The sequence below is a fragment of the Aphis gossypii genome, chromosome 2 (genome assembly GCF_020184175.1).
Source record: "Aphis gossypii isolate Hap1 chromosome 2, ASM2018417v2, whole genome shotgun sequence".
Lineage (NCBI taxonomy): Eukaryota > Metazoa > Arthropoda > Insecta > Hemiptera > Aphididae > Aphis > Aphis gossypii.
In genome coordinates, this window is record NC_065531.1 from 57,273,843 (window position 1) to 57,297,045 (window position 23,203).

The 23,203-nt window shown below is 30.3% G+C and overlaps 2 protein-coding genes across 2 annotated transcripts in view; both read left to right on the plus strand.

The window, feature by feature from the left end:
* The window catches only part of LOC114119454 (NADH dehydrogenase [ubiquinone] 1 alpha subcomplex subunit 13), a 189,456-nt gene that overhangs the window by 49,587 nt on the left and 116,666 nt on the right, over positions 1 to 23,203 (plus strand). The window lies entirely within an intron of this gene.
* Positions 1 to 23,203, plus strand: part of LOC114119456 (uncharacterized) — a 72,297-nt gene that overhangs the window by 25,168 nt on the left and 23,926 nt on the right. The window lies entirely within an intron of this gene.

Consider the following 23,203-nt stretch of genomic DNA (forward strand, 5'->3'; position numbering starts at 1 on the left):
AGTTATAAAACGTGTCGCTGCAGTGTTATGCGTTCGGAGTGCACTTCTGAGGTGTCGAAAGATTTGAAAATACATAATGTTACAAAATGCCGAAAAACGATCACGCTATACCACAGGTACGTCGAAACGCGTTTCTATACATTAAACCATAATAATATGCTACTTTAAATTGTATGATATTCAACTATTAACTATTGATGATTTAAATACTGTTCCTATTAAATGTCTTATGGCGTACATCGTTTTCGATATTTAGAACCGTATTTCGATGCATGACTGTAATACGACAGTAAATTTTAAATGTATTGCGTGGTCCTAATAAATTCGTACAGCACCCGTTTGGAAGGGCGTCAACGTGTTCGTTCTCTACCAAAGGCTGAGGCTCGAGAGTGCTGAGTGATCGTTTCGTTTGCCAGACTTTTTCCTCAGCGATTCAAATAGTTTTCACGTATATCTTTTTTTTTCTGGATTTTCGGGTCAATTTCGTTCGACTTCTGTGTTATTGAACCACTCGCGCTTGCTTGGCTCTGATTTTAGAAAATATGTATAATAATATGCGTATACACAGCACCGAAAATACATCGTTTATATTTATGACTTTCATTTGTTATAAATGCGGTTACGCTTATGTTATAACTTACGTACGAATACACATACACACACACACACACATTTATATGTATGTATATATTATTAAGTGGCTCTCCGTCGTCTCGGCGTGTGACGATGACAATAACTTAGAACGGATTCTTTTTATTCTCTTCCGCACTCTTCTAGCGTCGTCCACCGACTACCAACATGACCCCCCTCACCCCCACGAACAGATAATATGTGCGTGTATATAAACACATCCGTACATATAATATACAAGACTTACACGTGTAATACTCGCCGTAGGATTACATTCAGCTGGGATTTATTGTTATTATTATTTTATTACAAACACTCCAGTGTGACTTGTGCCCGATTAAGTATATGTACGTACTAAGTATATATATATGACATGATATGATATGAGGAAAAGCGCATAATATTATACACATAAACTCGCGGGCGTGTTTGAGCTAGCGGACACTGTGCGTGAACTCGTGTGCGTCAAAGGGATCCGATACATGACGATTATAATTAAGGAGCAAACTGGAGTCCTTTAGCAAACCTATTAAAAAAAAAAAAAAATACAGTTTGGTGTGTAAAGTAATTTGTTCGTAAAGATTAATGTCTTTTTGGAGATATGTATATCTCGTTATGACTTCATTTAAATGCGTCCATAAATCAGGTGTGTAACTCTACTGCGTAAGGAACACACAAACGACGTCTTACCTACTTGAATAAATCACATCTGAATGAAAATACAAAATCGTTTTTGGAATATTTTTTTGATGGGTTTACACTTGTAGAGTTCGATGTAGATACATATATAAACACATTATCTTTATATTATAATATATCTATCTATTCACAAGTAAACACACAAGTATTCCTGTACATCATGAGACTGTGTGTAGAATAATAATAACAACATAATATTACAATTTATAATATATTATAATCTTGTGTATTACTTCCTAAATGTATATTAGCGTTTTATTACTTTTGTTTAAGATCAATAGTTTATATTCAAAAGTTTCAACCTACGACAATATTGTCATACGGCAATAATTGTACATCAGCTAACATTGTACGGAAATGTATGAAATTCTGAGCTATTTACATAACTATATAAACTAGAATTCTTACGCGTATAATGTATATGTATACATATATATGATATGTATGTTCAAATGTGTATATAATTTATTATATTTTCGTATACTACTAATATGCAACCGTATAATATATTATAATACTGTAAGACATAAATATTTATTTGATAGTAGTTTTACACACTTCCTGAATTGTGTCATCAATAAATATTAATTTGTGTCTTAACTTTCAATAACAATACATCTAATCTAATACTAAATATTACTAAATGGTTTACATTTTTTATACTATAATTTTTTTATCCGTTCTTAGATTTATACACGATCATAATTAAATTAAGTTCGTAAAAATGTTAATGTATAGGTAATAAAAAATGTATATCTATCGTAAAAGCATAATATTGTTATTCCATATATGATACTTATATATAATACGTACCTATAATACAGTCGTGTTATATTATAAATTATTATGTATCAATGGAAAATAATACGCACTTCACGTAGGTGACTTTACTAATAGTGTATCGCTTTACCGATGGGCGATGGGTAACGTGTGGTAAAACAAATATAATTATCAACTGTACCATATTATAAAACTCAAACTGTCGACGACGCAGCGGTTGTTGAACAATAATGATAGCCATATGGCTATATTCACGTGTTTATTTTCTTAGACAATTGCGTTCTGTACGATAAAGACTGTATATAATTATTATAATAAACCGTATATCGGATGAAAATGCACAGATTTTAAGTGTCATACGACAGAGAAAAAAAATAATAATAACAGAATAGCTTTACACATTTATATATACCTACCTACGCGTTATATAGATCGGATGGTATTTGAATAGGAATTCTGAGGCAACAGTGGCAGCTGTAGTTGTAATACGAATAGTGTTTGATATTCTAAAAGGACTCCTAATGGCGCGGCGGCATGACGTTTGCATCAGTATGAGGTCGAATCGTAAATTTCCTGGATAGGTACTTGCAGCGTTTTATTCGAAATCCTGCAGACGCATGTGTTGCTTATATAGTTCAATGCAAAATACGTACGGCAGGCAGTAAAAATCAGTAAATATGCAACGGAAATGCCCACAGACTTCAAGGTCCCTACTCAGTAGGTATTTAATATAAAATTGTATGTATTATTATTATACAATAATAGTGTTCGGATTTGATCACACACACACATATTACATATATCATTCGAATGTGACAAATTATCGGGATAATAACACTGCGGGAATCGCGCGTGTTCGGTTTTTATTATATCGTGGAAATAATAATAATAATGATAATAACGTATAGGAAAACACTGACTATAAGAGATCGCGATCAGTGTATTGTGGCCGAGTCGTTTAAATTTTGACAATACCACGCACATAGTACATGACTTATGTACATACATACGCTTATTATACATATATTGTTATTTAGATTTTTTCCGATCACAAAAACATTCCCAAAACCCTGTGGACCCGGTGAAGCGATTCGTTTATATAGAGCGGCATCGTATATATACTCGCGTTTTATGGCTACTGCCAGCTGATAATTTATGGGGGTCTAAACGCCCCCGAGGTTCGATAATATCCGAATTTACTCGATGTATAAATGCTCATCGAGATAGATATTATAATAACAATATAATAATATCATTGCGATATGCACTTTGTTTGGACGCTTTGTGCAGCCCTTCAAAAGGTATTATTATAATATGCATGTATATTGTATATATATGTTTCCATTTCCGAGAGAAATCATGTATATGGTTACATGCGTATACATAATATACATATACTGATATACGATTATGATATTATATCGTGTGTATGAAAAATTTAACATATATCATATTATACACGTATTATAATGATAGTTTATGAGAGATTTTCTGATACTATAAAATATAATTTAACATTAAAAAAATGAATCTATCACATTTTCTATTAGTAAACTAGGAACATATCAACATTGTATATAGTGTATAATAATATGTAAATATTTTATTCACAAAAATAATAGTTATTAATTTAAATTAATTTTCTTATGTGTAATGTGTATATACAGTATAATATATATCCAAGTATAAAAAATTTATTCAATATTTTAAGTTATCCATTCAATCAAAACGTTCTTTTCCTTTTTAAATCCAAATAAATATAATATTATTTGAATAACGTATATTGTACACATATTATTATATTTTACCATTTGCGTATAATACGTTTCAATGTGATAAAGATATGTTCATGCAGTTTTGTAAAAAAAAAAAAAAACACCTTTATTCAGCCTCAAACAGCTGTAAAAAGAATGCGCGTGTGAAATATATTTTTTTTTTACATCTCATTCGTCGTTTGTGGTCTATAACATCTGAGAAAAATAAATGGTTATTGTATAACTTCTTTATTTTCATTTATGTGTTCAAGTTTAATCTGAAACCTTATAGATGATTTAATTAGTCAATGATCCATTGAGGTATTCATTTAATTTGATTTCTACTTTCAGTTAATATATACATATTATATTAATTTCTAAACAAGTAATAACTATTGTTCTTTACGAATCATACTGTAGTTTATGATTTGAATACATTATATTAATATCATAATAAGTGTGATGCAAGTTGAATAACTTACATACGGTCCAATGAAAAATAATAATATACTATTTTAATGGTACCTTTATACACTATAGTAATGTAGATTTTTATGATGCCGCGCGTAATAATGTCATATCGTGAAGATTTTCTTGCTAATTAAATATTATAGTAACCTATGTTTGTATCCATATAGTTAAATATTGTTTTACTGTAACCAACGGTAGACGCCGTACCGTACGCGCGGTAATAAAATTATATCAATTTGTAATACTAATGTGTATGCAAATCGTACATCAGATAAGATCGCGATTGTCAGATGAACACACGCTGACGATGGCCGTCAATATCTGTTGTGCATACATCTCATATCTGTACAGCAAATCGTGCCGATCGACATAGGTGTTACATACAACCGCCGTATAGTATTTACGTGTTTATCAATTAAAAAGTAATTTATTCTCTGTCCGCCACATAATCGATCGGCGAGCCCGTTCGCGCCGTACCAGAGTATACCAGACAACTATTAGCATAAAAGATTTACGATCGAAATGTATACACGGAACGGATTACGAACAAGGCGCAGGGGCCGCCGATAAGGTCGAAGCGTTAAAAATCAAAATAAATAAAAAAAAGAAAAGAAAAAAAAGAAGATATTAACTGCGTCTAGCCGAATATAACGTAAATCATTCGTTCTGGAAACGCCACGCGGTTCATTAATATTCCCAGACGTCCGGTTTGTCGCGGGCCATGTCGGACCAAATTTTAAAACCACGCATGTCTTCTAAATAAATTTGGTAAGTAAATTGCGATTCTTTTACTACAAAACATCCCCATTATTCGAAATAATTTGTGTTTTTGCAATTTTTTTTTGTTTAATCATATTACCTATATTGAAACAATGTTTTAATATAATATGATTATAAGTACATTTTATATTTAAAAACACATACACCTATATGCACATTTTATTCTTAATATGCTGAAGAGTTCAATACCTTTTTCGTTTACATAATTACATTTAAGGTTTCAATAAGTAAACTTTAACCTTTAACCTTTAACTTTTAAGTAATATGCTACTATAAATAAATAAATTTGCAACAGTGTACCTTATTATATAATAAGTTAAAGTAGTTATAAGTTATAAGAAATATAATATTATAAATTTGACATTAATACACTAAATAATTATTAAACATAATAATAGACAATAATGCAAGTGATATTCTATCATTCAAAAGATGTACAGTAGTATTATTTTTAATTTTAATCACATTTTGCTTACTGTATTGTTTATGGAATAAATTGTAAATATTATATTTTTTATGAATAATAGTAACAATAAAATTATTATAGCGAAACTATATACGCTGTATATGTCAGCAGAAATTATAATCAATTCACTAGATATTATATAAAATAACAATCTGCAGTAGTCATGCTGTACAGGATAAATAGTATAGGTAGATACATGCTAAATGTTTTAAATCATGAAGTATTACTTTAACAAATTTAACATTCGTTTAAAAAAACTGTTTTTCGGAAGTATTCATATCCCTAGTATTCCCACTTTTGTTTACTATATACATTACATAAACATGACCTATTCAAAACAAACATACACGGTTAACCATAAACATATCATAAATCATAATTTAAAACTATCACTACATATTATAAGGTTATTATAATTCTACATATCCATATTTTTTGCACCATTCCACTAGAACGGATCATTTTTCTATGTAGTTGTAAAACTTGTATGCCTATACTGTTGCATATAGACATTACAACATGGGTAGTATTTTATTCTACTTGTCTAAATATTTGGCTGTGCGTAAGACGTATTAAATGCAAATATATCGAGGAAATATTATGTGTCATAAATACAGGGATTTCTATTCGGGAAATAAAATAATGATATCTATTCTTTACAAAGTACCAACGATCGTATATATAGGCCAATATGGGATTAATGAATAAAGTATTATAAAAACTGTAAGAAATTAGCTGAGACATCATAAATGTAATGATTATAAAATACCGCCGTCGCTGTGGCGATGAGGAGTGGTGTGTCTCCAGTCGCGTTACGTGGGAGAGCATGCCGTGGTGTGCTACTACTGTCAGTCTGTGTGTTTTTGCGTACACCGGCATTGCCGCGAGATTTCACGATATAATTTTTTCTTATTAAAAGTATTTGTTTATTGATGAATTTAATCGTTATGGGTGCTTTACTCTTTGGGTGCCTAATATTGTCCACTTAATTTTATTATGAATATATTTTAACTTTTAAGTACCTATCTATAATCCGTACTTATCATTGGAGTCGTTTAGATTAAATAGGCGTATAATAGGTAAAGTATATTATATTACGAGGTTCATTGTAAGCCATTCCGTACTCATTATCGTTATCGTATTTTTAGTCAAACTAGTATTATTAACTTTTAGTTTAATAATATTCTGGACTTAGTATTAAATGAGTGCTGAGTATCCGTATGTGACTGAACTATATGCCATATATGAAACAGCTAGGTGTAAATTACTTACTAGATAACCCTAAAAAGTAATAAATCATAAAATAACTGGTATATTTTACTTAATGTTTTTACTAAAATATATGCGTAGTGTTTCAAAACCGTAAATGTAATATGAATTTAAAATATACATTATCATTGAATACTTGCTACTATAATATTATATTCAAAAAAAAAAAAAAATGCTTAATGTACTTTTTAAAATTATAAGAATAATTTGGTAGTTGATGACACTTTATATATAAAATGCATTTGTTAAAGTTGAACTAACATTAATTTACATAAAATGTATTATACGCATAAGAATCGCGACTCCCCATCACGGACAATACATATTTCATATAACTTAATAATTGGTAATTTTTTTTCATGTCAAAGTATTAATTCAGGGACTTACGCAGAAAAAAGTTTCGAGGGTGTTTTTACTTTTTGAAAATCAAATATTGAAGATTACAATAATTTATTCAAATATAAGTTATACAACACAGAAAAATGATTAGTTCTTGTAGAATTGTGGCAAAAAAATATATAGACATGTAGAATTATTATATACTTATAATAGATAGTGATAGCTATAAATTATAATATGTTTATAGTCAACAGTGTATGTTTGTTTGTAATATTTCATGTTTATATAATGTGTATAGTAAACAAAGGTGGGAATACTTGGAATAATTACCACCAAAAATTTAAAAGATTCGTTAATGTAATACCTTATGATCTTAAACATTTATCATGTAGGTACCTACACTTTTTTATCCTGTATAACATAACTACTGCAAGTTGTTATTTAATATAAAGTCTAAGATGGTGTGGAAATATACAGCGTACACAGCTCGAATATGACAATTTTATTATTATAATTATTCATAAAAGATAATATTTACAATTTATGACGTAGGGAATATAATAAGCAAAATGTGAAAATAAAGGTAAAAAAAATAAAATCACAGAATTAAATTTATACCGACAACCCGTTAATACTATTATGTTATTATGCGTGTAATAAATAATGATTAATAATCGTACGGACAGCTTACGGACAAATATACGGATACAAAGGATAATATAATATATTATAAGGTGTCTTTAAATTTACGTTTAGAAATCGAAAAATTACTCGCGTGTAGAAGGAAAAAAATCGAAAGGTCGCAAAATAATTAAATTACCCACAGGCGGCAAATGTGTAAGTCCTTCTCTGATTATTGGTATTTCTATACTGTGTGTTATATAACACAGCAGATATCGATACAACGCGCGTAACACGGATTTAGTAAACGGACTATAATATATACATGATAATATATATTATTATAAACACGCGGTGCTAAGACGAGGTGAGACCTATCTATAGTTATACGCGTTGTAGACCATTATAGTATAGTAATATTATTGTGCATTTGTACTCGATTAAACAGAGAGGGAAAGAAACGAAATAAATGATCTATAAGATTAATGGCGGTAAAACGAGAAACCGAGACGGCGAGACCATCGGGTATGATATTACAGCGCGCAGCCCATTGAGCGGATCACGCGCCGCCAACAATAATATACAAACACCGACACACGTCGGCGTATACCGCCTTATAATATAGGTACCTATGTATCGTATATATATATATGTACTAATATTATTTTATTCTCCTCGAGAATGCATACGATGCATAATATAATAATATGATGGGTATGATATTATTGTGCACGCGGTGAGCTCGCCGTCTATCGTCTCCCGCGGGATTCGAGTGTCCGCGTGCGTTCAATCTCGCGCGACCGTCTTTATACGTACGACGTTCGTATAATAATACAAAATATCGCCGGACAATGTCCGCCGCGGTCGCAGGACCCTCCCCCAAAACGCCAACAGATTTGTCTCTCTGACAAGCCCCGGGGTATGAAAAGAAAAGGAAACAAAAGAAATGACGCGACTTCTGTGCTCCGCGGTCGAAATTCCCAGAGGAGAGAAAAAAAACGTATATTATTATAATAATATGTGTCGTTTTCGCGGACGCACATACCACACGTATTATTATTTCATATATCACAATCGCCATCGAACACCGCGGTGTATACATACTGTCTTGTGTTGGTGTCGTGTCGGATAATATATTATAATATTGTATTTAGGTGCCAATGATGCGCGGGAACCACAATGACCTGTACAGTTGCAGCCTGCAACGGTATTCGTAGCTTTGGTTAGGCGCATAATAATACAGTGTAACGGCTGTCACATTTCCTTATGTATATAATATACCCGAAACTCAGTAACTTCTTGTGAGGTCGATTCCCCTGCTTCGGAATTCTCTTCTTCTTCTTTTTCTTATTATTATCGTTATCATTATTATTATTATTATTAATAATATTTATTATTTGTCTCGTTATAGTCGTTACCGAATAGGTATATTTCGTATATTCCACTCTGGCGTGTCGCCCTGCGGGTCAGTTCGGACTCGAGCGCACTCGTATCGCTGTCAAGACTTGCTCTTCGTACTTCGTATATACGACTAAACCACAGATAATTGTTCCCGCAACCGCTTGTCACTAACTCACAACTATATGCATTATAGATACGCTACCTATATGATATATACGTTTAATAGGACCTCTCGCAAGTCCTTGTTATAATAATATGTGTTATAAGTTATAGGTAAGCCTTGTTTTTCTTTTTCGTTACAAACCATCGGCTGTAGTGTATAAATGCATAATGTTATTATAACCGTATTATTGATGGTGAGCTTATTATATTATACAAATCTTAAAAAAACCATGAGATCGTTACTGATTGGGTAGATTTGGTGTTAAACTCGTATGTCCTGCGTATGTGTTTAGGAAAGAACACGTTTTTACTTATTACTCGTATCTGTTTAAAGAAGTTACTTATAAAATTATTATGAAATTATAATCAGCGTCATTATTCTTTTAAGCTTCGCGGGTGACTACATACCTACTCGTATCGTAAATTAGTCATTTATTTCTCATGGGCTAAATATTTTTAAATAAGAATACAAAATATAAAAACAAGTGTATAAGTACTAATAATAGCTACTAATAGCTCTAGTTGAGAATGAAGCTTACTCGGTGTATAATGTGTAAACTGCACATATTTTTTTTTAAATTTTAGTTCTAACTTCTAAGTATAGTATTTGATTTTTTATCGACGTATGCCATGTATAGACATCGACGTTGTATAAATTTGTATTCGCGATTCGAACTATACGACGGCCGTGGCGAATAGTTATAATAGTTATATGCCGATATGGCGAACTAAGTAGGTAGTACACTGTACATTTGTACATATATATCGCGCGAACCTAACTGATCAGTAGATATACGCGAGTATACTAATTATGTTAGAAGAGTTCGACCTCACAGGAGATACCGGATTCGATTCCCACAACGCAACTTACTCGTTTTGCGTGTATATAGGCCTACACTGCACTGCGATGGTGTTATTACAGACTCATATCGCATGTGTATTTATAATAGGTACTCTGGTACTATATAAATATTATTATAGGAGAACGATTATGCCTTTTTCTGTTATATTTGAAATGTGCTCGTATGCGCCGATATACGTATAGGACAGTACGTGCACGTGCTGCGGTATACATTAACGGTACGCGTATTACCATATTATTATTATTATTATTCACGAGATACCGTACACGTGAATTTAAATGCTATATAATATATTGTAATACCGTGTAAATATGTATGTCGTAAATGCCTACATACATAATATACCTACTATAATAACTATACTAGCACAAAGTAAAATTCGTGTATTCGTTAGCCCGGCGGACATCCGATACCGCGATTTCGTAAAAAAAAACCATTCGTTTGGTACAATCGTTTGTAAATCTTGCGCACATTACCTATGCGTCTATTTGTATACATAATAAATACATATTATAGTAGATCGACGGAAATCGGATATATTTCGCGGACATAAGTACCACAAGATATTATTATAGTACGACTGGACCATAACTATCCGCACGTAATGGACCGCACGCATGCGATGAGATTGGACACACGCGGGACCGCAAATGTCGGAAAAACCGGTTCGGGGCCACTCGATTGAGTCGTCGCTGTCGCCTATAATAACGTACGCGATGTTCCCTACGCCGACGAAGTGTTCGGATGGTTTATATAATATTGTAATATACGCATAATATAATATATTACGGTGGGTACCACCTGTGTGCCGTGCCCGGTTCGCGATTACGTTTCAATAATACATGTTTAACGAATCGGAAGCGAATTGATAAATCGCATATAATACAACATATTATAGTAATATAATACTTGCGCACGTGGTATAGGATAGGTAGGTACAGGATAATACATTACACACAATGGTCTCCGGCTAAGGCACGTCTGAACGTTCTTGAGAATATAATAATTATTACGCCCATTCGCACCGCGTTGTGCGTTTATTTTCGTACAAAACGGCCATTGGCGTAATACAGTGAAACTTCCGTCTACAAACGACATTTTCTATTTAGGTAAATATTTTTTTCTGAACCATGACCAAATTAGAACGAAATTTATGTAATTCTGTTTAACGGACATTTCTATAATGCGGATTTCTTTTGTTGTCCGTTGAAACGGAAGTATCGCTGTAACTATATAGGAACAGCAATTCTGAAAGGGAGTGTAGCAGCAGAACCCTGGTCACAAACACTCACCTATGCTTATATTATTTTGTTGATGTTTTGGCCTTTGAGCTACAATTTTTTTTATAATTTCAAATACGCTTTTTGGGCGTTTTATTAAATTTTTCTACCATAAAAGTTACGCGGTTATGCCACTGTAAATATCTTCTTATACAAATGAATTATAAAAATATATAAATGTAAAAAAATATAAACAAATTTTGAACCAACGAACCTAAAATTGTCAATTTGAACTTTAGTATTCTTATGTGTCGATAAACGGACTATACGGTGACCGAAAATGTACGTTTAAATTAAATATTAATACAGAGCCATAAAATCGTGCATGCAGTGTTATCGTCATAGCTATTTAAAAATCATATACGAGTACTCTATGTACATATTATTTGCCAACAGTACCTAGTAAATAGTAAAACATTAATTTTCATTCGAAGAAATACAATTTTGATTAACGATTTTATTTGAAACAATATTTATTCAATTAAGATGATCGTAAAGCTTTATACGTAGTATTTAAAGTCGTCAAATGTTCATATTCATGTCATTAAATTTTTATTAAACAATCACGAGCAGAAGCTATTCTAAAAATCTTTTACGACTATCAAAATCGAAATAGACCTCCAAAATACACGCAATTAAGTATATATCTATACCATATATATTATATTTACGTATGTTTACTGTAGGGCTTCTTGATCGTTTTATGTACATCTTTTATTGACCATAAAATATGTTTAACTTAATACGTCTGATTTTTGTTGTAGTTTTTTATACCAGTCATCGTTAATTTTAATTTATATTTAATATGTTGATGCAATACATTTTTAATCAAAAGTCTGTTTTGCAATAATACTTTCGGTGCTTATTCATCCTATTATCAGGTAGTAATAGTGAATACTAAATGGCAAATTTATTTTAAAATTTAATTTATTGTTCATTTTAATAATAAGTATTACAATTCTATTGTATTCACAAGTTTTTATAAGTTAAAATAACGAATTACATACTATTTTTTATAAAAACATTAATCATAGGTATTCTTAATTTGATTTCTTATTATTTCTTATAAATGAAAATTTTGGAATGAAAAGTTTAGTGTAAAATCACTTTATTTTTTTATGAGCTTTCGAAATTAAAATATTATTACAAAATTATAGAATATTCTAACATAAAATAAGTTACAGGGACTAGATTTTTGCTATTACTTATAAACTATATTATGTTTTTCTATACACTGTAAAATTTTCTAAATATTTATTTATACTAATTTTAAGCTATTTATATAACGATCATATACTCGTTTTCAAATCATTTTAAAATATTAACTTATTTTTTTAAGTTATTACAGTAATATTCATTATTTATTATAGATATTATATTGTATAATTATTATTAAGTACGCGATTTTAATTATTATAACATATTCGATATTTTTTATCAAAAATTAGTATTACCTACTTATTATAATAATAGAAAAATAAGTTATAAAATATTCTTAGAAATAGAGCATGATACAGTGGTATACCGTTTTCGTTCAGAATCGTTTTTCGTGTGAAGTGATTTATCATTGAATTAGAACTACACGCCATTTATTTAACTACATAATGATAAGGTAGGTATACTTAAAAAGTTAAAACCTACTACACAGTATACCAATTTATTCGGGTTTTTATATAACTATTAAATTATAATATTACATACAGAGGATATTAAATGCAATTTTATATTACGGTAATGATATTTTCATAAATATAGTATTGTAGTATTGCTTCTTAACCGGGATAATTTAATAGCTATGACAGTAGAATTATTATTGAATGCATTATGCAGTTATAAAACCATGCTTATGCGAAATGTTAATGTTATAAATTATGTAAATCTTATTAATTTATTGTAAGTGCTCATCTATTCACGTATATACTTTACTACTCTCGTACTACGTTCTGTACATAGGTATACACCTATTTAGTAATGATATTCTTTAATACACACTTTTCAACCCGTTGAACTATTTAAATATTTACACTCGAAATATGCTCACGTGATTCAAAAGTGTATAGAGTTCCATAGGTAGGTATATAATATCTCATATATATGATTTCATGTATTCGTGTCATAAAAAACCGATTGTTTTTGTCTTATCAAAATGTAGTTTTTAGATTTCATGATAGATTATAGTTGTACAAGTACAATAAATGTCAAGGTCATACACTAATTCTGCGTTCAATGATTCGGTATTTTTCTTTATTTGTAATATTAATATTAATTTAAAAATTAATCGTTTATGATTCTACTAAGTATGAAATCGAACGCATTCTTTTCTGTAAGCATTATTATTTTATTTTTGATGAGTAAATTATAAAAAGTGTAAAAATATTTCAAGTAGCACTTTCAAGATTGGATATTCATTTAAGTTGATACTTCTATATATTTTTTTCATATCAGTAGCTCCTCTGTAACGCAAAAAAAAAAAGAACCGTGGAACGAATAAAAATCAAAATCTCAGGAATTGTGTCTTAATCAAACCTCGAGTATTCACGTTTTCCAGCGTATATATTTATATATATATATTCTTTTAATTTATCAAATTTAATAATTATCACGTATAAGGGTTGTATATGGATACTACCTATAAGGCGAATCGATCATGTAGATTATAAAATTATATTAAACTATTTCCAATTCGAATTGTATTTACGATCATAATTACTATACACATTATTGTAAAATGACTGAAGTTTTCAAGAAAAATTCTAACATACCCGCGAGTACTTCCTTGATAATGAGATATGAAACGTGTATATGTGAGAACTTTAATTCGTATATATTTACCAAATATAATCAAAAATCAATTAGTCTTTGCAATAAAATTATATCGTAATTCGTAATTTGTGTTAGCGAAAATTATGTTTAAGTAATTTATAATAATATACCCAATGTATATCCATATGTATGTGACTTATTATGGTAGGACGATGTTTGTCCGCGGAAATAATATTGAAATTAAATCAAGGTTATCTTTTAAACAGCCGTGGGTTTAAAGACAAATCTTATAAGTTATTACATTAATATTATATTGTTCATAATTTTAAAAAAATTTTCTATCATTTTGTATTAGATAGGTATAATAAACATACTCATTTTTTATTCTACACATATATTTAATAAATTATATATTATATAAGATTTATTTATATATATATATATATATATAGACCGAATACTGAAGAATAAATATACTTAAATTCGAAGTAAAAAGAATAGAACTGATCGCTATAAACGTATTTTAAAGCTTAAATATTCTTACACAAAGGTAAAATATATTATTTCTATTGTCATCTGTATATATACATACCTATTATATTTTTGTTTCTACTAAAATTAAACGTCGGGCTATAAACCTAAGTAGCGTTTATCAAACAAAACTCATCGCAAACAAATTTTTAAAAAGTAAATAATTTTGTTTGAGAAATTTGCAGTGCAAATTTGCGCGTCAGCTGTGGGACATGATATGGAAATCACGTACCTATGCACCGCGCGAAACCTGTTGCGGTAAGCTTATTGCTACAAAGCCGTTTGAAGTAATGCGCACTATAATTATTATTATTATTATGATACAATAATATTATTGCGTTTAACTACAGCAACGCACGTTGTGATAAATGATATTAATAATAACATTATATCCGATCGGAATTGACTGAAAATGTACTCGTTTGTTTACTATGCGAATGGGTCATTGGAACTGAATGGAATTCGTGTGATTTTATTTTGTAGAATATCAGTTGCGGGAGTAAAAAATAGAATTTTACTATTCTACTTAAAAATATTTTTATCGGTTTACTGACCCGAAAACAACATCCGATATCGTAAAGCGTAATTTTATATTTTTATAATCTACTATATCAGTAGTCGTATTATACTAGTATAATAATACCTAATATGTATAATTGTACTAAATTTTATAAATAGAACTATTTACTTATATATTTATTGCACAGCTTAAGCTTTTGATATAATTTACTTAATAGTTAAAATAAAGAGTAATTTTTTAAAACTTAAATTCGGGTTTAATATTATATTTCAATAGTTCGGTTTTGATCGTTGAATTTAAAAACATTTTGGTTCGCAGATTCGGTGCATTCATAAAAATTATTAAGGTCATGAACTAAATGCAACCTTAACCCAATGAACGATCGTGCATCCAAATAAACTTATAAATATATCTGTATATTAAAAACCGACACACAGTGGTCAGTGTGCGATCAATCAATTGCGTTGGGAGCGATCTCTAAATAATACAATATTATAAATCACGCCTATTTCACGGCGTCGCGTCGGTCTATTTTTCTTGTTTTCATTTTTTTTTTTCTGTAAATTGATTTATTTTTTTCATACTTCCATCGTAATTTCCTATTCATCATTGTCTTATTACAGTGTTCGACTCGAGTTAAATACGGTAATACGTTATTATTAATTATGATGTAACGCGCGGGTAGGTAAACACGAACCCGCGATGTACCAATAAATATATAGGTACAGTTAAGTACGCTCTGAGACGATTCCGCTGCCAGCGCCACTGCGCCGCTCGGTGGTCGTGCGTCTAATTGAAACGATCCGAACGTCACGCGTCATAAACTTCGTTTATTACTAAAATTGTTATTATTATAATATCTCTTACCGGGGGGACCCGTCGTATAATGGGCAAACGCGCCGCGGTTGGTCGTCGCGCGGATAACAAACGATTGACCGTATAAACGTCGTTAATTAATTGATATCCCACTGGCGTACCTATACGTCGTTGTCGCGACTCCGCTCCGGTGCGGTTCACCACCCCCGTCAAGATGTGGGAACTGTGCGGCGTAATCACATGACCGGTGTATAAGATCGTAAAAAACGTGTATAGGTAATATGTATAAATAATATAAGTGGGTAAACAGCCAATCCGAGTACCCTTTATACAGGGTGTGACTTTATGGGTTCGATCTGAGATATGCACCTCCGTTCCCGCCAAAACGTTAAACATAATATTCCTACGCGTAAAAAATTGTATAAAATATTACGGGGACTAAGTTCAGCACTCGAAAACACCGATAAACTCGTAAGTTGAAAATCGCATAATAACATAATGTTTAAACGCTCAAATAAATCTGTGCGTGAAGTGCGGACGCTTATTGATGGAGATTACCAATATTACTTTTAAAGTATTTTCCTTTAAAGCAAAATTTGTAATTGTCTTATTTAAATTCATGGTAATCCAAAAAAATACTTGAAATTTGATTTTTAATAGTAATCATTTTCAAAAAAAAAAAATAATAATAAAAGTAATAATAGTAATAACAGTTTGAAAACAAATCGTCGGATGGAACAAACGTGGTGTGACACCCTGTACCATCAAGTCCGAGAAGAGCATAAACGGGTTACAGCGGGGTACGTTTGCGTGTCCACGCGCCGACCGGCGGAAAACAACTTGATATAAACGAGTACTCCGTGAATATAATAACAATAATAATAATAATAATACAATATGGACATAATTTTATTACCGGTGTGATATATTGCATGTTACTTTGTACGCGTGTATAATATAAATTAATTATCGACGATTTATTAACGCGACTGTTTAGACGTTTTTTTCTCTCTTCCCAATACGTGTGGGGTGGCCCACAGAGTAATAATATGGCTAATAATGTGGCCCGACCGACTGTATATAGTGCGTATACTTTCCCGTCATACTGACATAATATTATAATAACATCCGAGCCTCGTGGACCGTGGTAAACGAATCCGCGTACTTAATAACACAATGTTAATATTATTGTATTTTACAATTATTACTATACCTATATTTTGTTATATATCATACGAGTGAGAGTGATATATAGGGTTAGCCACACCGATTAAAAGACTGAAGGCGTTTCGTTATTTACTATTTTTGTACGTAACGCTGTTGTCACGATCAAATCTCATTAGCTACAGATGATCGAAGATTTCTGATCGGAGAAAAGTTGAGATTAATATACGCCTCGTATTAATATTCTTCCCGCCCATGAATCTTTCGTGATGGGCATATCGTAATAGACAAACCGGCCTGTAATGGTGTTACAATTTCTTTTTAATCCGAACTGTTGTTTATAGTCTATTTATTATATACACGTACTACAACTATACAATACATCGTGTATAGTTCAAACATGTTATTATACTTGGGGTTTTATACTTCAAACATTTTAATGCAAAATCATGTATTGTTCCACACTAGTCCTGCAAGCAGTTTTTGTTAATATATTGGGTAATTTTAGAGGAAAAATTTATGACATTTCATTTTTTTTGCTATTGCATACTATAATATTATGAAGTATTGAAGTATGATATACTAGTGGGTAGCCAGCAATAAAAAACTCGCGATCCGCATTATCATAGGGGTGTGTTTGCTATACATGACATTACATTTCAACAATTAAACTATAAATCAAAAACAAAATTTTATTTTATGGTTCGATAAACCATCATAATCTACAAATTAAATGTAATATAATTTGTAAAGTGTTGTGCGAAAATTATATTACAGTATTTATATGTCCTATATAATTGAAATTTGAAGTTAATACGGAGTTAAACGATTAAGGTCCAATAGTTGTCAATAACATTATATTGAGTGAATTAGTGGAGTGTATTACAACTAAATGTTACTGAGGGCTGTTTGTGTGGAAAAAATAGGCGGTTAAAAATGTTCGCTGCACCTGCTATAAAACTGCCCATGCCTGTATGTATATTGTATAACGATTAACGATAAATAAAATATATAAGAACTAAAAAAAGGTTTTCAACCTTCAAGTGTTTGGGAAAAATGTTTTACATATTATTACACCGATAATTATTATAGATTAGATATATTGAATAATATTCAAATGTAATAAAATGTAAAATGAGATAATAAAATTATAGGTACAATCATTTTTATTTGAGGCAATTTTGTGAATGGTCGTCAGCGGTAAATCCAACGACGAGTCTTTTATGTGTGGTATTTGTATGCGGATACGTTATCTGACGCGCTTAGCTGGCTTACAATTTTTCCAACTGGAAATGACATCATGTGAATTATTGTCTATTAAGTATTTGAGAAGGAAAGTTGCTTACATCTTGTTCTTATATTCAATGTATTAAACGGCATTATTGTAGTACTCAGAATGACTTCCAATGATTGGTTTTAATATTACTAATCACCGTACAAGAATTACACGTTCCATTTTACTATAATTACTCTAGCTCCGCATCTCTTACCCCAGATCTCATTCGTTGTAACGAACCAAATTGCTAACTACGAGTATATTGATTTTTTTTATGTCGAGAAATTTTTTTAAGCACAATGTTTATTTAGCTTTATATAAGTCGCTAATTGATAATTATTATTATAATATATATATTTATATTTACTATTCAATTTTTTTTATCTATATTTATATTTATATAATATACCAACATGTTTTTGTTTTATGAGAATTTTCAAATATTTGTTATCATATTTATCAGATTAAACCTAAATAAAATGAATGTAATGCTTTTATTTGCACCTAAGGATCTAAAAATTTTCATACAATCATAATAATAATATTTTAGCCAAAAACTTTATTTGATCTTAAAACAAATTTTGTCAATTCAATATCTTAAAATAGTCTACATTTTCTTAATGATAAATCCACACAAATCGCTTGAATCAATATGTTTTATTTACATAACGTTATGTTCAAAATTCTACGTCAAAAGGATCATAACCGTAACTACTTATGTTATTATTATGTATTAAATATATATAATTTATAAATTTAACTTATTTTGTTGAGTTGATTGCTCTTACATTTATTCAAATGTATACTGATACTAAGAATTGAATATTTGGTTTATTTTATACCTCTTTGTTTTGGTTTATCGTAAAATTATTTGAATATTGTAACGAGTAGTCTAATGATTTATTTTATAGTCTTATATATATATATATATATGTTTGTTGTACATAAATGATTGTAAAATATTATACGTATCGCGCGGTTTTCTTAAATACAGGAAAACGTTTGAATATCGAAAAATGACCCTATAAATTAATTTAAAAAATGTTAATCTTTAAATGATTGTTTATAAAGCACTATGGAAATTGAAAATAATGCGTGTGAAGAAATTATAGATAAACCTACAAGAATGAATTGTAAAATATTTCAGTAGGTAGGTATACAAATTATTTTAATTCGATTAATAGTTGAAATATCGTAAAAATAAACACGAAAATACAGATAATATTTTTACCTTTAAACTTGTCAATAGGTCAATTCACTCAAGTATTAAAGTTGAAATTGATTCTGCTGAACACAAATTTATCATACTGTACATTTATAAGACGGAGACAACATATACGGGTGTGGTGTCCTCTTAAATTAAAGTAGGTGAAGTGGAGGACCATATATAGGTATATATTATTCGATTTGAAACGTAACGTTTTAGTAATTAAATATAAAAACGTTTTTATCTACTCTAAAAAATAATTCAATGTGTTTAATGGTATCGTAACTTGTTTTCTTCCAAGTAAAACATTTTGTTTCTAGTTTAAACGAAGGAATTTTATTAATGCTCTTTATTTTCAAGTTAATATCATTTATTTGTAAAATACTAAAGTAGCTCACAGGACATAAAGATTAGCTGTTCTGTAAAATCTTTTTTTCTAATTAGGTGATTCGTTAGTGGAACTTTACACAAAATAGCACTTTTCTTCACGAAAACCTTAAGGACTTGGTAGTATCTACTTGTATATTGTCAATACAGTGAACGAGGAGGGCGAGTGTAACAAATGCTTACGCACGCGCGTGCACGCGTGTGAATGTGTGTGTTTGTGAAAGTATTATCAGCGGAGTATGTGTAAAATTTATGTGTGGTGCTTTTAAAATTATAATTGTGTCACTATACCTATATTATACTATGTTGAGGCTAAAAAAAAAAACATACTTTACAATCATTAGTCATAATCATTAATTTTGATCGGATTTCAACGGATTACCCTCGCGTAGAACGTGATAATTCTATGATATACCTGTTATTCGTTTAAATTTTCGAATGCTACCATTTACACACTATACGCATACCACGACATATTATTATATTATATACATGTATATGCTATTATATTCCCATAAGATGTGTACGTACTCTATTGTGTGCGGAATCCATATCGTCGGGAAAGCGTCGCTTAAAGTCGTTATAGCCGGAAATTTTTCAAATAAGGGGAGAACATAACATTATAATAAATGGACTCGGTCTTAACGTATCAACTCATCGGGCGTATTGTGTGGAAATGAAAAACGCGTCGCATTATACACACACGATAGACATATACACAGAGTTATTTGTCAACGGCATAATATTATGTACCCATCTTATATTCTTATATATTACGTGCTTTGATATAATAATATATAAATCCGTTGGTTTACGGTGAAGCGATTCCGCCCGCCACGCTGCTGCAGTAAACGCATCTATCGGGAAAAAGGTCATAAAACGATGTAGGTGCACGAATACAATGCGTCCGGCAATTTCACTTTTTAGACGCCTCTATGGTTTTCTATTATTTTCTTGAAAGCCCGTGTAATTCGGTCGTAATCGTAAAATACTCTCATAGGGCGACTAAAATAAAATAAAAACTAAATAAACACCCGTTTTTGTTCGCGGTGACGGGACACGCACATAAAGTTTGTTTTTAGATATAAAAATTTAAGCTGCATCGTGTATCTTTATATAATAATGCGTATGCGTGTGAGTCTTTTTAATCACGGCCAGTGTTTGGTGTGCGGCGGTGCTGGTCTCTATCTACATATAATATAATAGCTGGTGTCAATTTGAGTATAAAATTCCTGAATCCCACTCGAGATCGGAACAATACTTTGGGGTTCAGATAAGGATAAGTGTTTTATTATTTTCCCTTTAAATTCAAATTTGTGTTAATGAGCTTAGGAGTCACATATAAATATGTTCTTGCATACATACCATAATAAATATATTATATACATACTGACGAACCGGTTGCCGCACAGGAACCTTATGGTAGTGTTTTTTTTCTGACCGGCCACTATATATAATAATATTATATTCATTTAATATTCTAATCGATTTCGAACAGGCGCCTCCTTTTTACCCCGACAGTTATTATTCTTATGAGTCGGACGCTTTAAATGCAACCGTCAACCGCCCCCCTGCTATAATATACGATTTCGGTTACATCTATGATAATAAAAATAATATTGTTATTACTATATTATTTTTATATGGATCGTCGTCAGAAATTTATATAATAAAAATAATAATAATAATAACTATTCGACTCGTTAGCCTTAACACGATCTCCTCTCTATTAATGTACTCATTTACGTAAAAAGTGAAATATGTTTATGAGGTTCACATTTCAGACCAGTGAAAAAAACAATTTTGCCGTCTAATATCAGGTTTTAACTGCAATATTATATTAAACTATTGAAGGGACTCATTTTATAAACATTTACGATAATCTCAATTATTATGTATTTATTTTAATTTTTTTTTTTTTTTACAAACCCACGGCAAAACGAGAGAAAGATGTTTTCGTATCTTACACATAGCTAACTAGCTAGGTTATGGGTACATTTATTGTTAAATTTTATTACGTTAAAATAATATATTAAATATGATCTTGAGTTAGTTCGCCTTAAGCTGCCACGCGAGTTCTTATTCACATATTATCTATAAATATATAGTTTGTATAATGTTGTTTTTAACTCTCTGCTGTCATTCATTGTAAAAAAAATATTTTACATGAATCATTAAAAAGCATAAAATATGTTCACCATAAAGAAGTATATATTTTTATATTTTAACTAAAATATTTATACACAAAAAGGTAAATTTTAGCATTATAATCTACGATATTATACCTAATGGAATGGCATAAACGTCACGGATTCGAGATATAACTTACTTAATACTGCTGTTATACGTGTATTTTATTATATAAAAAAAGGTATGCATTTTCAGAATAATATACCCTCAAATTATCAGCGACTAGCAATTATTATTTAGAAAATACTAATTATGGGAGCTTATAACCTGTCCTATTTCATGTCTTATGGCATAAGTATTTAGTTAAGTCTATCGTATAGGTAGTATTTATGGTTTAAAATCGATGGGCTTATATTGTATATTTACTGCGGATTATTATACGGCATTATCGTTATGTTTATCACTGCGAAGATGCGCGATCACAACATAAGAATATATTATACACTATTTTACTATAATTAATATAGATGTCTATTGATATTAATTCTGTTCTATCAAAAACGATAGTAAAAAGAAAAAAATCACTTTATATGTAACCAGTGACTAACCACTTCGATGTACGCCTTTAATTATTCACGAGTAATTTTAAATTAAGTACGTGATGTATTGGAATTTTGATAATATACTTAAATATTATACGGTAGATCGTCGGTAATATATATACATACATATTGGCGCCATACTATCATATCATATGATTGTTATTATAATGCATGTATATCACGGCACTTTAATCGTCATTCTGTATAATCGCTATAATAATTATTAAAATGTAGTAAAATCTTTATAGCAAAACTTTTTATTTAACAATGGAACGTGTCAAACGTATATACA